At 35.4% G+C, this 16,625-nt stretch overlaps 1 pseudogene across 1 annotated transcript in view; it reads right to left on the bottom strand.

Annotated features, from left to right (window-relative positions):
• Positions 1–16,625, bottom strand: part of LOC307175748 (UDP-N-acetylglucosamine--peptide N-acetylglucosaminyltransferase 110 kDa subunit-like) — a 33,709-nt pseudogene that overhangs the window by 14,290 nt on the left and 2,794 nt on the right. Inside the window, exons 2-3 of the transcript XR_013831790.1 lie at positions 16,237–16,304; positions 7,930–8,102 (exon numbers count right to left, since the gene is read on the bottom strand). The product of XR_013831790.1 is annotated as a UDP-N-acetylglucosamine--peptide N-acetylglucosaminyltransferase 110 kDa subunit-like (transcript). The remainder of the gene's footprint in view (positions 1–7,929; positions 8,103–16,236; positions 16,305–16,625) is intronic.

The raw sequence follows: 16,625 nt of genomic DNA, 5'->3' as shown, positions 1-16,625 counted from the left end.
CTCAGTGTTGAGTGGAGACAACCTTGAAAGGGACATTTAAAAGGATTATACTGTGATGGGCTTAGCAGTACCCTTCCGCCTATGCCAGTATTTAGGCTGGGGTATTTCCATGCAGTGTGTACAATCGTAGGCCCCAGGTCACCAGAATTTAGTTGGATTCGTTTTCTTAATACATTCCCTCAGTACTTTGTCTTTTATTTGACTGTTGCATTTACTTCATTCTTTATTATCACTGCGAAACAACTTTGTTTCCTGTTCAGATGCCAAAAAGTGGATATCAATACCTCCTGAGTTTTACACATCACAGATCTGTTTTACATATCAGAGACAGAGACAGCAACTATTTCCAATGACTTTGAGACATGCTTTGAACATGTGATTAACATGTGGAGTGTTGAAATGTGTGTCGAGCTCATTACACTTGCTCTAAAAGGTTTCAAACTGCAAAGATTTAAAAATCTTTATCTTTGAATAGTTTTCCTGTGCTGTCCCTTTGTGTCAGACTGTTAATGTGCAGTCTGGCACCTTCAAATAATGTGGCTTTGTAACCAATTATTTATATGTTGTTTTATCCACAGAGAATCTTTTTTTTTTAATAAATTTATTTATTTTTGGCTGTGTTGGGTCTTTGTTGCTGCACATGGGCTTTCTCTAGTTGGGGCGAGTGGGGGCTACTCTACATTGTGGTGTGCGGGCTCCTCATTGCTGTGGCTTCTCTCGTTGCGGAGCACGGGCTCTAGGCGCTGGGGTTTCAGTAGTTGTGGCACGCGGGCTTCAATAGTTGTGGCTCATTGGCCCTAGAGCACAGGCTCAGTAGTTGTGGCGCACGGGCTTAGTTGCTCCGCGGCATGTGGGATCTTCCCAGACCAGGGCCCGAACCCATGTCCCCTGCACTGGCAGGAGGATTCCCAACCACTGTGCCACCAGGGAAGTCCCCACACAGAGAAGCTTAAGGTCAAAACATACAACTCGATTAACTACACGTCCTCCTGTTCACATTTCCCTCATCTTTTCTTCATCTTCTGCCTATGTTTCCTTGGCCCTGTTTATATTAAGTGCTTTTGCCATTATATTTGATTGTCTGTATTCAGGTGAGTTACCACAATGCTTTATGAGACATGGTAGGATATAAATGCATTTAAGTTATATATATATATATATATATATATATATATATATATGTGTGTGTATATATATATATATATGTAGTTTGCTTGAGTGCAGTGTGTTTTGTTTTCTGTACTGAATTCAGCATAGGTCAATATGTAATTTGTAAACTAATAAGGTCTTAAAAGTGAGGAATTAAGTCTTTTAAATTTAATTATTTATTGTAAAGAGCAGAATAGCATACATAAACAGGTGCCTAAGGAAAATTTGTATTCTAATATGGAACTCTCATGAACACTTTTTTTTTTCTTCTAATGGTATGATAGTAGGCCATTTGATTATTTCTATTTTTATGGCTTTAACTTTAGAACAATGAAATATTCGTAAATTTTAAAAAGTATTTTTCTTTATTTGATGCGGGTGGGATACTGGAGAAATGGAAGGTCAAACACCTATTGAGGAATCCATACTTGTCTATATATTGTGTACTTTTATTTCAATAACTGATTTAAAGTTCCTAAAAGGATGCTATAATAAGTTATTATGCCATTTTACAGACTGAATTAAGTGAATTTCAGGGAGGTATGAAACTTGCCTAACGCTATCTAGCTGCCAAGCGGTAGAAGTGAGAACTAAATCCAGGTATACCTATCGCCAAAGTTTCTGCTCATCTCTTTACATCATCCACTTTTAATAGCCAATGCTTTCCTGCTTACAAATATGACTGAGGTTGCCAGACAGTCAACATTCCTTTGTAATCAGATAGAAAAATTACTGTTGATTCTCTAAAGACATATTCCTTTTCCATTAAGTGCCTTTAGTTGTTCAAATAATACTTCCAGACAGTAGTAATCACACAGTTGGAGACTAAGAACAGAACTCAGGGATGTGTCTGGCAGTCGGTAAAGACCAACTGGGCTCACTGATGATATTTACGGTCATTTCCTCTAGACTAACATAATCTTATTAATAAGACCCTAATAATTCACAGTACTGCCCTTGCCTGATTGTTTGTTCTTCTCCCTCTATCACTCTCTCTTTCCCCATATTATTATTATTTTTGGCAATTTTTGGTGAATTAAATTCAGGGATTAGTATTCAGGAGTACTCGTCACAAAAGCAGAGAATCTTAGCTCACACCAAAGGAAGAAAATAGAGAAAAAGTATAAATTACATGAATACACACACATACACACATGTGCCAACTATATGCTGCACTTCTCCAAAATCTATTCGGTATCTGCACATTTACTGTATATTAGCAGTAAGACCAGAAATGAGCGTAACGCTCTGTTTACAAGGCACAGAAAAGAGACCCAAATATGGAAATTACTAGCAATGAGAATGGGGAAGAAAGACTACAACAAGGAATGTAGATGATATTTTTGTTTCCTAGCTATGATGCCAAATATTGAACTTTCAACTTGAGACAAGGAGGCCATAAAAAGTTGTATGAGTTTCCTAGAGCTGCCATGACAAAGTACCAGAGACTGAGGAGGTTAAACAACAGAAATTTACTCACAGGTCTAGAGGCTAGAAATCTGAGATAAGGTGTCAGCAGGATTGATTTCTTCTTAAGTATCTCTTCTTGGTTTGTAGATGCCATGTTTTCCTTTTGTCTTCACATGGTCTTCTCTCTGTGCATGTCTGTGTCCTAATATTTTCTTTTTATAAGGACACCAGTCATATTGGATTAGAGCCCACCCATTTGACCTCATTTGACCTCAATTACCTACTTAAGCGCCTTATCTCCAAATACAGTCATATTACGAGGTATTGGGGGTTAAGACTTCCACATATTAACTTGAGCAGGACACAATTCAGCGGATAATAGAAGATAAGAGTAATTTAAGCAAGTAACTATTGTTTACAGTGAGTTGCTTAAGGATATGAATTTACTCAAGAAAAACAAGAAGAAATTACATAACACTGTACGTTATACAAAGATATTAAATTAATCATCATAACATCCTGTGAGATGGGCATTAAATTAGACTAAGCAAGATGAAGCAACTTATCCAGAATTGTATAGTTGGTACTTTCCAGAATTTAAACCAGGTATCTTCCCAGTTCCATTCTATGTTATATATTCATTTCATTATTTGAAATGAATTTTGAGTCTTCATTTTGCTTAGTTTCTGAAGTTACATGGGGATAGAATGGAGTTGGATCTTTTCAGTGACATTCACACATGGGGAAGGAAATTGAGTCCAGAAGCTTCAGCAATGTTTCCATGGAGAACACTAACAACAGAACCAGAAACACCGTTATCCTTTTGGTTCAGTGATCTTTCCTGAAGCACTACAAGAATCAATCTTAAGAAGCCCAGTGTTTTCCAAACTTTCACCAATGGGCTCTGTAGGGTCCTCTAACAGTATCTAAGAGACTAACTAGTTTCACATCCCAAGCCACTTAAGACAAGGAGTTCTGATTGTTCTCTGTGAGGAAATCAAGTGACAATCATAGCTGGTGATTTAGGATAGTTTCTTCAGGGCCCAGGCAAAACCTAATACACAGTAATAATCATTGTTAACTGCATCTTTGACAAGGATTAATCAGGTATCAAAGAGGTCTATAAATTGGGAGAAATTATGATCAAAGAGAAACATAGACCACAGATATTTAATTAATGCTCAATTTTTTATGAGTTTAACTTCGGTTAACCTAATTTTCCTTCTTCTAGACAATTTCCAATTCGTCTCCACAAAGAGACCAGAATAAGCACCTTCCAATACAAGATTTATTGTGTTGCTTTAATTTAAAGCATACAGTGACTTCTACATTCACTCCACCAAGTTTTGCCAGGAGAGAAAAGGAGATGTTATATAGTTTGTCTTGAATTAGATATGCCACCATACTTGACTTAGCTCATCCTACTGGAAGCACTTTGAGGGCAGATTCTACAGTCTTGTCTTACATCCTCTATGGAATCAAGCCAAGGGAATCACACACAGTTACAGCTGGAAAAACATTTGTTCTGGGTTAATACTTTTAGCCTTTACCACCAAGACTTTATCACCAAGACCTACATTTACAGTCTCTAAACAGGAGACCTTCTTGCCTTCCCTTTTCATATTGACTAGGAAGGTAAAGGGAAGAACTGAGAAGTACCCAAAGTCAGCTAGCAGCCAGCACAGATAAATCATCTGTGGAGATATTGTTTCTTTCAAAAGATATAAACATAAGAGGAAGTCCTAGTGTTTGAAGCAACTGTGCATAATAAAATTCCATGAAAACCTAGAAATCCAGATGCAGATCAGTAACATATTGGTTAAATAAGCTGTTATGTTCATGCAATGGACAAGTGTACATACATTAAGAAGAACGAGATACTCTTTTCTATGAGATTCTCTTTTCACTGAACTCATCAGTGCTGCAAACACAATGTTACATAATACTTTTTCTTTAACATTATATCAGGCATCCTCATCTTGTCCTGCATTTATTGCCAGTGTTACTAAAGTCTATCACTTACCTCTTTCTCTTTTAGACATATAATTTCTTCTTATTTTGGAAGCATTCATCAATCCCTATTTTACTCTTTCTTTTAAATTACAAATGAATATTGAATTTTATAAAATATCTTTTGGGGGATATTTCAAGTGATTGTATACTTTTGCTCTCCTTTGACCTTGTTATATGGTAAATTATATTTTGTTATTTTATATTGTGCTATTTATTATATATTGTATTATGTTTACTAATGACATTTATTGTATTATAATTACATTATTTTTAAGGTAGCATTTTGTTTTAGATAGACAAAACAACCAGTGGAATAGGAAGCATCTTAAAATTAGATGTAAGATATAAGGGAATTGAGATTAAAATAAAATTCACGTTTTGGATCAGTAGCAAAAATTATTCAACAAAAGTGGGAAAATATAGCTATCATAGAATTACTAAATTCTAGATACAGCAACTAGTTAAAAGTTAAAAAATAATGAAAGTGTAAAAGTATCAGAAACTTGGGAGACTTGAAATAAATTATTCATGAGGAATATCTTTCTAAGATACAAAGAAAAAAGGATACATTTAATTATATAAGAATTAAAATTTTCCTCATGGCAAAATGCACTACAAAGGTCAGAAAACAAGCAAAAGAAATTGGGAAATATATTTAGAAATGGATATGCCTTCTTTACAACTTTTGAGAGAAGCACATGTTTCTTTTTCCTTTAACCTGTTATGTGGGTATTAATCTATAATGTAAGTGCATGGTTCCTTTCCTTTAACCTGTAATGTGAGATTTAATCTATATGGTAAGTGCATGGTTCCTTTCCTTTCATCTGTAATGTGAGTGTCAACATGGGGCACTGTTTCCAAGCACAGACTTTGGATGTTCCTGTACTGGTCCTGTCACTGACCATCCACAAAAACTTACAAATGTTGCTTTACTTTCCTGGGGGTTAGAGTCTTAGCTAAGAAATGGAAGCAAAATAGAACTTTCCCCCAGGGATGATAGAAGGTTTAAAGGAGTAAATATGTAAGTGACTTGGCACAGTGCCTAGTACAAGAGAGATCAATATAAGTACTTAGCAATTTTTTAAAGAGACAGAGGAAAGAAATAAAATGTGGTGATTTCAATCTATTGATATATATTCTTGACATTAAACTACCTTTTCATTCATTGGATGACCTAACTTGCTCATGCTTTTTCTTACTCTAGTGAACGTGGGTAGCTAATATCATAGTTTAAAATTTTTCCTTTTATATTTACAAGTAAATTTGACCTGTAAATTTCTTTTTCCTTACAGTCCTAATCTATTTTCAGTATTAGAATTATATAGACTTCATAAGATGAATAAAGGAGCATTCTTCCTTTGCTACTCCCTAGAAGTTTTTCTTTGTTAATATTGATGTTATCTGTTTAACAGAAGTTGGATAGAATTCACCTCCCAAATGATCTGGCCGGGTCTGGTATTTTCTTGGTGAAAGATTGTAAACTATTCACTTAATTCCATTACTGGTGCAAGAACTCCAGCTACAAATTTCCTCTTGTGTCCGTTTTGGTAAACTTTAGGAGCTAGGAAATTGTCCACTTTACAGAAATGTTCAAATTTACTGGCATTTCATATATTCTCTGTTTGTACTCTCTGCTATAACACTGTCCTGATTCTTTCTGTATATTGTTTACTTACGTTTTTGTTTTGCTTAATCAAAGTTTGTTTTTTTAAATCTTTTCAAAGAATATTCTTTTGACTTACTAAATCACCTCAATTTTATACTTTTTTCTGTTTTATTAAGTTCTGCTCATATCTTTATTGTCTATTTTTCTATGTTCTCAGGGTTTATTGTTTTACTCTTCTGATGTCAATTAAAACACTTGGTTATTAATTTTAATAACTCTTTTTACTTATAAATAGTTGAACTTTTTGAAGGTTCCAGTTTAGTTGTACGTATCTAAGGGTCAGCTCCTCCTCATAGTTGCTGGCCTAAGGTTTAGTTCACCCTATAGCAATGTATATATTGACATTTTTTCCCCTCAACTTTCTGTGTTTTGCTACTTCTCACTTCTCTTTGCAGAGAAGCCCTTTGAAATACCCTTAACTTATTTTACAGCCAATAAATCTTTAAAATACTGTGTATTTTTTAAGATAAATCAACTTATATAATTAGGCAGGCAATCTGATCTGCCATATTTTTAAAAACAGCATAAATTCACTCTTCACGATTAACCTGCTGTATTACACAACCTTCGAGTTTTTAGCTTTATCAATGACATGTACTTTAAAAATGTTTGAAAGATCCTACCCAGTCTTTTAAAACATCCTTGCTCCTTGTTTCAGTTCTAGTTTTATGTATATTTTCTGCCTGGCACCTGATAATTCCAACATCTGATGGATGGCCTTGGGAATTTAATTCTGGTATTGATTGTTTTTGCTGATTCTCTCCACTTGTAGCTGATTTCTTCATTATTGTGTAAATTTAGATCATGAGCTCACGTTTAGCTAAACTTTATCTGTGGGAACGCTATAGGCCTGTGTTGAAGGTCTATCTCTCCAGAAAGGGTTTAGTTTTGTGTTTGGAATACCACCGATTTGGGAGCATTTTAAGTTAATTTCTTAGCTTCTGTTTGCAAGACCGCAAATAAATTTGCAACCCAAACACTGTGAACACAGATCTGCGGTTCAGAATTCTCAAGATTTCCTACCTGTTTCCTACCCAGAGCAGAGGCCAAGAGAATTTGGTCTTAGTCTCCCTTTGCCAGCAGATATTTTTTTCTCCTGGCACACCCTTTCATTAAAGGTGAAGCCAGGGATAGGTAGGTTTAGTTCTAACTTCCCATCTAGTAGGGATGGAGTCTTACCTCCTGCCTCCCATGTGGTCATGGCCATTTAAAAACAAGTCTCTATACCAGGTGTGTCATTCAACTATGGCCTGTATTCCAAATCCAGACAGCTGCCTATTTTTTATGGCCTATGAGCTATGAATAATTTTCACATTTTAACTGGTAGCATTTTAAATGGTTACCTAAGTACCTAAATAATATCCTCAATTTTGCCTCTTTGGTCTACAAAGCCTAAAATATTTGCCATTTGGCTCCATAAAAACAGGATTTCCAGCTTCTGTTCTAAGCTATCAAGATCTTCAATCCACTCACTCTTAATAGAGCTATCACTCTCACACATGGACCACCGTTCCTTCATGGGTCCTGGAAATTTCGACTGCACACTTCCAAAATCAACCACGCACTTAAAAATAAGTTGTGTACATTTAACCTAGCATACCTAACCCATTTCTGTTAGGAGAGTTTTTCAAGTAATCTTGCCCACCGTATTCTTCAGAACTTCATTAATAATGGCAAACAACTGGGCTTACCTGGTGGCACGGTGGTTGAGAGTCCGCCTGCCGATGCAGGGGACACGGGTTCGTGCCCCGGTCCGGGAAGGTCCCATATGCCGCGGAGCGGCTCGGCCTGTGAGCCATTGCCGCTGAGCCTGTGCGTCCGGAGACTGTGCTCCGCAACGGGAGAGGCTGCAACAGTGAGAGGCCTACGTACCAAAAAAAAAACAAACAAAAAACAAAAAAAGGCAAAAAGTTAAAACAACATTCAACAAAAATGCGAAATGTTCATAACAATTATAGAAGCACATACAGTAGAAAATTATAAACTGTTATTGAAACAGTGAGACATAACTTTTTATTCTTAAAGAACTATATTTAGGTCCGTTTTGTTTAAATAAGTATATTTCTGTGTATGTATGTATACAGTCATGTGTTTATATACACATACATTATTTGTATATTTATATAAACATATGAAATACATACCTATACACATACCTTTGATTTATATTTGTATACATAGACAGGAATATAATTATATATTATATATTTATATACATTGAACTGAAAACTGGTAGTATACATATGTATCACGTATAAATGTGTGTCTACGTGCATGTGTAGAAAAGCGGGTTGACAGATATGGAAGCATGAGTTAGACAGGGTTCAAGATTTTAAAAGTACTTATGTGTAGGTAGTGAGGTTAAGGCCCATTTGATTGAAAATAGTGCATATTTTTACATCAATTCTTATGATGACCAGATTCCTATGTCAATAAAATTATAAATAGCTATACATACTCGTATGTGTAATGTATAACTAAAAGTTATATAGTTTTATATATGTATTATATTTATATTATATAATACAATTATACTAATACATTATATATTGTTATATAGAATATATTAACTATAGTGTATTATATCAGATAATAATAATTATATATTTATATATTATGATATAATTGTTTTATAATCAATATTACAGGATATATCATATTAATATTATGAACATATTAACCATAGAAATACATTTCATTACTCATATATTTTGTATATAATATATGCTAGGCAAAAATATATATTAATATAATACAGGTTATACACTAATATAAATATTAGTATATTACACTTATACATCAATATAATATTTAATATTGGTATATTTATATTATTTTTAATATATACATAGCTAATGCTCTTTAAAGCCATCTGCTACAAGTAGAGTAAGACCAGGAGTATGGCCAAAGCAAACTGTAAAAATATTAGATTACTTATATTCATTTATATGTCATTTTCCTGGAATCTGCATCTGGCTACTAGAGAGGACACACAGCAAAATCAACAAAAAGTGCCCAAGACATAGGATCCTTTATTCATTGGAACCTCAAAGGAAACACAGTGCTATTCAGTCCCCCTTCAAAGAGCCAAGAGCAAACCCTGAAGCACCCAGTAAAAGCCAATTCAAACAAAAAAGCTTTTCCACTTAAACTGGAAAAAGTTAAGTTCCCAAGAGACCCCCTACATCAACCACTGAAGCTCATTTGGCAGTAAAAACAATAATGTTCACCGAACAACAAGAAACGCAAAACAATAGCTGTTTTACCAAAAACACAAAAAACCAGCTAATTAGTGTCTTTCCTGTTTGAAAGAAGGGGGTGGGAAGTGGGCAGACGACCTGATAGGAAAGATAAAAAGAAAAGGAAAAGGAAAATAACAGTTTCCAGTTTGACACTCAAGCTGTCTTCTACATCCATTTCGTCAAGACCACCAAGTCAATGTGGAGGCTTTTTCCTCCTTCCCTTTGCTTTTCATGAGACCGATCACAACCAGCACTGCAGATTCCATCGAATTAAGGAATGCTATTGCCTACATGTGTGAATGAGCTGTGAGTAAAGTACTGAAGTAGAGGACACCTAAAGTGAAACGTCTTCATGAATGTCCACGTGGCTGAGCAGCAAGTTAACCTTTCATAGATGTGCTAAAGAAGAAGAGTTGGGTTTTATTTTATTTACTTTTCCCTGGACTGTGTTGAATGACTATCATCGACAAGTTCAGGCTACTTTTTGCTGAGGATTAATGCACTGGGAGAGCTGAGAGAACACTGAACAGTAGAGCTGTCTTTTTCTTGACCAGTTCACCTTAGTTTCCCAAACTCTGTCTTTCCCTAATTCTTTCTCCTTTTTATTGTAGTAAAATGAACATAACACAAAATTCACCATTTTGATCATTTTACAATTCACTGTACCATTCACTGGAATTTACTACTGTCACAATGTTGTGCAACTATCACCACTGTCCAACTACAAAACATTTTCATCACCCCAAGAGGAAACATACACCCATTTTGAGGAGTCATTCCCTATTTCCCTCTCTTCCAAACCCCTGGAAACCACTAATGTATAATATTTTCCGTGTGTATGGATTTGCCACTGCTGGACATTTCATATAAATGGAACCATACAATATAGAGCCTTTCGCGCCTGACTTCTTTCACTTAGTTGCATCCATGATGTAGCATGTATCAGTAATCCATTCACTTCTATGGCTGAATTCTCTGATCCTGTTTTCTTCATACTGTTTGAATACAAAATTTAAAATAAGTTGAGAGTGAAGCTCTGTTTTAAGGGCACATCTACGAGGCCAACTCTTTTAAAAAAGGTGAAAAGGGAGATATTGTTGTGAAATGATAATCGTTGAGAAGCCTCAGCCAATTTGATAATGAAAAGTTTGGGAAATGTTGCAAAAAATTATCTGCTTTATATTAAAAGCCTTTTAAGCAAGGATTCAGGAGACTGTCTTTTTCTTGCAGGTAACTTAAATGAGTCAGAAGGAAATAACTGCCCTTTAAAACAGATTTTGAAAGGATTCTATTTATTCTTAATAGACGAATGGGAGTACAAGTAGTTCACATCCAATGTGGACTCCCTGTCCAAACACTGTTTATCGTTTTAGCCACCACTATCGAATTATATTTCTTGAGAGTAAGGCAGCTCAATTCCTGCATATTACTTTTTTTTTCCTGCATATTACTTTTTAAAATTCATCTATCAAATTCATCAATCCATTAATACAGTATAAACAAGAGATGTTCATGTTTCAGTGCAGTTCAAATATCAGGTATAAAGAACCACCAGCAAGAAAAAGAATCCTATATCTCTTGCCAGAATGTGGTCAGCTCTGGGGTGCTTTGCTAGCTGAAACACACTTTCATTGTTAAGAGGATAGAGGCTGTTTAAGAGGGATGAGAGCCAAAAAATGTTAACTACGTGTATGTGTTAAGAACAGTGCTAGGTTATCTCATATTCTATATCAGCCATTTTACATATGTGAAAAGCGAAGTTAGAAGTGTTTTAGTAGGGCTTCCCTGGTGGCGCAGTGGTTAAGAATCTGCCTGCCAGTGCAGGTTTGAGCCCTGGTCCGGGAAGCTCCCACATGCCACGGAGCAACTAAGAGCATGTGCCACAACTACTGAGCCTGCACTCTAGAGCCCGTGAACCACAACTACTGAAGCCCACACACCTAGACCCCGCGCTCAGCAACAAAGAGAAGCCACCACAATGAGAAGCCCACGCGCCGTAACAAAGAGTAGCCCCCGCTCACCACAACTAGAGAAAGCCCGCGCATGGCAAGGAAGAGCCAACGCAGCCGAAAATAAATCTATTTTTTTAAAAAAAAGTGTTTTAGCAACTTACTAAAAGGCACACAATCAGTAAATTTGAGCAAGAATTCAATCCCAAATCTGTCACACTGAAGTTTAAGCTAATACATGAGATTAATAAAAACAGCACTAAATTAAAAGTTCAGAGATATTTTTAATTTCATACTCTTTCACTAACGCTCTTTGGAGATAAATCATTTCTTTTATATGGGCCTTAGTTTTCACAACTATAATAGTTGGAAGCTTGACTAGATGATCCAATTCTAAAATGTTCCACTCATTTGGATTCCTACAATAATTGCCCTTGCATTGCCCATGCATGCTGCCACCAAGCAGCCGCAGAGACTATTAGTTCCTTTTATATCCCTAGTGGGGAGTGCATTTTGACATCAGACTTACAGGTCAGTAGTACAACCTGTTACTATAACTATAAAATAACAAAATAATCTGGTATTATTTCCTGTAAAGCAGAAGCTTTACATTGTCTGTGAATCATATCAGAATCACCTGTAGGTTTGTTTGGTTGTGTTTTAACATCTTTATTGGAGTATAATTGCTTTACAATGGTGTGTTAGTTTCTGCTTTATAACACCTGTAGGTTTTTAAACATAGAGGAAATCCATAACCCATTGAATGAGAATCTTCAGAGACAGGACATGGGCATCTGGATTTTTGGGCTCCCATCATCCGTATATTTTACTTTATTTTATTTTTTGCCTATGTACAATATTTGTCACATCCTCTTGAATCTTTAAATGTTTCTTTTTGTTTTAAAATTTTAGAATATTCCATAATCTTCACCTACTTTTCATAAGGTGTTATCTGTTATGTTTATTCGATCTTGTGCTTCTCCTGGTTAAGTCTTCTTTTTTTCCTTTTTTTTTGGCGGGGGGGGGAGGTCCCTGCCTCATGGCTTGCAGGATCTTAGTTCCCTGACCGGGAATTGGACCCCAGGGCCCCAGCAGTGAAAGCGCCAAGTTCTAACCACTGGACCACCAGGGAAGTCCCAAGACTTCTGTTTTAAATGACTTTTTTCCCACTCTAATTCATTCCTGGGATCAGTTTCATGTTTGAACATTAAACCAACCTTGCATTACTAGAATAAAGCTACTTTGATTGTGATATATGATTGTTTTACATACCATGGATACAGTTTGTGCTTCTGTTTACACATTTTGCATGCATGTTCAAAAGAGAAACTGGCCTGTGATTCTATTCTTGTAATATTCTTTTTAGTTTTGATCTGAAGCTTATGTTGGCCTTATAAATATTTTGAGCAATATATACTTTTCTGTTTCCTGGAAGATTTTTATGTAAGATTACCAATATTTCTTCCCTAAATATTTGGAACAATTTACTTGGAAAGCCATTTATCCCTGGAAATCATTTTCTGTAAAGGTACTTAATTATACAAACAACTTTTGCAGTAGATATAGGTTTTTGAGATATGTTTTCTTTCTTGCGTTAGTCTTGTTAGCTTGCATTTTTAAAGAATTTGTCATTTTCGATGAATTTTCAAATTTATAAATATGGAATTATCATAATTTTAACAGCTTTATTGGGATGTAATTTACATACCATAATTTCAACACTTTAATGTATACAATTCATTTAGTGTAACCACTAAAAGACTTGTGTAAGCATCACAACAATCCAATTTTAGATTTCTGTCCCCCCACAAAAAACCCATTACACATTAACAAGCTTTTTTCAATCTCCTCAACCCTCTCAGCCCTAGGCAACCACTCATCTACTTCCTATCTCTACAGATTTGCTATTCTGGGCATTTCATATAAATGGGACCGTACAATATGTGATCTTTTGTGAGTGGCTGCTTTTACTTTACATAATGCTTTCATGGTTCATCCATGTTGTAACATGGATCAATAGATCATTCCTTTCTATAGCTGAATGCTATTCTATTGTATGGATATTCCACATTTTGTTTATTCACTTATCCGGTTGTCATTTGAATTATTTCCACCTTTTGTTTTTAGAAATAGGCTTCTATGAACATTCACGTACAAGCTTTCGAGCAGACATAAGTTTTTATTTCTCTTAGGTATATATTTAGTAGTGGAACTGCTGGATCATAGGGTAACTCTATGTTTAACACTTGCAGGAACTCTCAAGCTGTTTTGTAAAATGGCCGCACCATTTTACATTCCCACCAGCAATGTATGTGGGTTTCAATCTCTTCTGTTACAGCCTAGCATGTCATCTATGCTGGAAAACGTTTCACATGTAGTTGAGCAGGATGAGTATTTTACTGTTTGGTTGAGTGTTCTGTAAACATTTATTAGGTCTTGTTAATTCATAGTCTTGTCCAAGTCTTCTATATCGTTGTTGATCTTCTGCCTAACTGTTTTATCCATTTTTGACTGTGGAGTACTGAAGCCTCTACCTAATGTTGTGCAATTATCTATTTCTTCCTTCAATTCTTCATGGATTTTGGTATTTTCTTCTTCGTGTATTTTGGTTTTACCTTATTCAGGGCAAATATGATAAAGATTTTTGTATCTTCCCTTTCTTTATCATAAAATGTCCCTTTTCATATCTAGTAAGTTTTTTGTTTGTTTTAAAGTCTATTTTTTCTGGTATTAGTGTAGCCACTTCAGCAATGCTTACGGTTGCTATTTGCATGACGTATATTTTTTCATCCTTTTACTTTGTACACAATAGACTTTTGAATCCAAGCAGTGTCTCCTATAGAAACCATTTTTTAATACCCAGTTCGACAATATCTGCCTTTTGATTGTATTGTTTAATTCATTTACATTTAGTTTTTATTACTGATATGGTAGGATTTATTTATGTCTATCATTTTACCTTTGGTTTTCTACATGTCTCATGTTTTTGCTTTTTTGTTATTGTTCCTCCATTTTCCTTTTATAGTAAGTAGATATTTTCTACTGTAACATGTAATTCCTTTAATGATTTTTAACCACATTGTTTGAGTAATGGCTGCACTAGGGCTTATGGAATACATCTCAGAATCTCTTCAGATTTTTACTAGGTTCATTCCAGATAGAAACAGAAACTGTACTTTTATAGAGCTGTATGCCTTCCCCTCTTTTTTGTTTTTATTACATTTATATATTTTACATACCTAACAACATACTATTATAATAATTACTTCTCAGAAGCTTATTTTTTCAAAGAGCTTAGAGAAGAAAGTTGAGCAAATAAATATTTTTGAGTCTGTCGGGTTAATCTATTTACCATTTCTGGTTCTCTTCCTTTCTTCCTGCGGATTCAGCTTATGATCTACTGTCATTTTTATTCTAACACAGCTTTGTTCTCACTGCCTTCGTTGTGCCATATCATCAAATGTATAATTTTTTTTATGTTATATAGAGAACAATCCAAATATAGTCATATTGGTTAGGCACTTACTTTTTAAATTTGTTAAGAGAAGAAAGGAGAAGAAATTTGAAATTACAGTATCTTTTATAATTCCCTACACAACTGCTCTAGTCAGCATTCTTTGTTTTGTTTTTATGGCTTGAGTTACTGTCTGCTATCATTTGAAGAACTTCTACTAGTATTGCTTGTGAAGCCCGTCTGCTAACAATGAACTCACTCAGTTTCTGTTTCTGTTTCTGAGTTACGGTGAAGTATTGATGATAAGTTGTGGAGTGGTAGGAAAAACTAAAATGCGATGTGCTGTATGATGTATGTTTCACTGAAGTGTCTTGGTCAAATTCTAATGATTTATGATAGAAATCACATAAAGCAAGCATCACAATTCTCCAGGAATGTTCTGTAGAATGCTAATGTTAATGATGAATATGTGATCCCAAATCTTTCACTTGTATTGACCTTATCTCATTAATTCTTCTCCCAACAATGCCATAACTAGAGTTGAGTTCTAACGTGTACCTTCTCCTTTTCCAATAGAAATGGTCCCACAATTTCAGAAAGTTCTCAAAGGTGAAAAAGTGCACACGGCGTTTATCACGTTTGCAAATGCCAATGAAAATGCTAAGGTAACACTGTCCAAAAGGCAATATTCTTCTGTGAGGGCACCCAACTTTAAACAAATACACATATTCTAAATACAGCTTAGATCTGTGACATGTTTTGGCCAATGAAGTGTGAGCAGACATGATGGCCTTCAATGAGCAGCAGAGGCCTTAAATGGGCTTGTGCAGTTGGGCTCACCTCTTATGTTTCAGTGAACTTTGTGAGAAGACAGGGCCTGGGAGCTGCGGCCTCACAGTTGGGCTCCAGAGGAACATGTGTGTTACAGGCCTCAAACTGACCCAAAACACGGAGCAAAACCAGCCATCTAGAGGTCTAAAAGAGAGCCACTGCAGCTAGCCAATAGGTCCAAGAAAAATAAATTCTTGTTTATGGAACTGAGTTTTGGGTCGATTTGTTCCAAAGCATCATCACAGCAAGAGCTGACTAACACAACATCCTCCAAATCACTGTTATGTAAATGGCTGCCACCATGCCTACAAGTAAGGCAATTGTGTACTCAAATTGTGAGAGTCCTTGAACTCTTGGTGCCTCTCCAACACAATGTACATGGCTAAATTTCCACAAATAAGTTCACTAATATACCACAAAGATCTCCCTAAGCTTTTATTAAATGTAATGCAAACTTCTTTCTTTTCATTTTCTGCTTCTACATAGTTAAAATGCTTTTTATCAATGTAAAATGGCTCTTACCTTTTGGCTTCTGTCGTGAGAGTCTTTTGAACTCTGAAACACTGTAGGATATCACCTATAAATGGAATCTAAAACATACAACAATTGAACGAATATAACAAAAAAGAAGGAGAGTCACCGATATAGAGAACAAACTAATGGTTGCCAGTGCGGAGGGGGAGGAGGGGGCAATACAGGGGTGGGGAAGTGAGAGATGTAAACTACTGGGTGTACGACAGGCTCAAGGATGTATTGTACAACACAGGGAATATAGCCAATATTTTGTAATAACTGTAAATGTAAAGTAACCTTTAAAAAGGATATAAAATTTTTTTTAAAAAGAAATCATACTTAAAATTCGAAACAATTTAAATGTCCATCAACAGGAAAATGCACATATAAATTATTGG

Source organism: Stenella coeruleoalba (assembly GCF_951394435.1).
Source record: "Stenella coeruleoalba genome assembly, chromosome: 17".
NCBI lineage: Eukaryota > Metazoa > Chordata > Mammalia > Artiodactyla > Delphinidae > Stenella > Stenella coeruleoalba.
The sequence above is the reverse complement of the archived record's forward strand: the minus strand, read 5'-3'. Positions and strand labels throughout refer to the sequence as shown.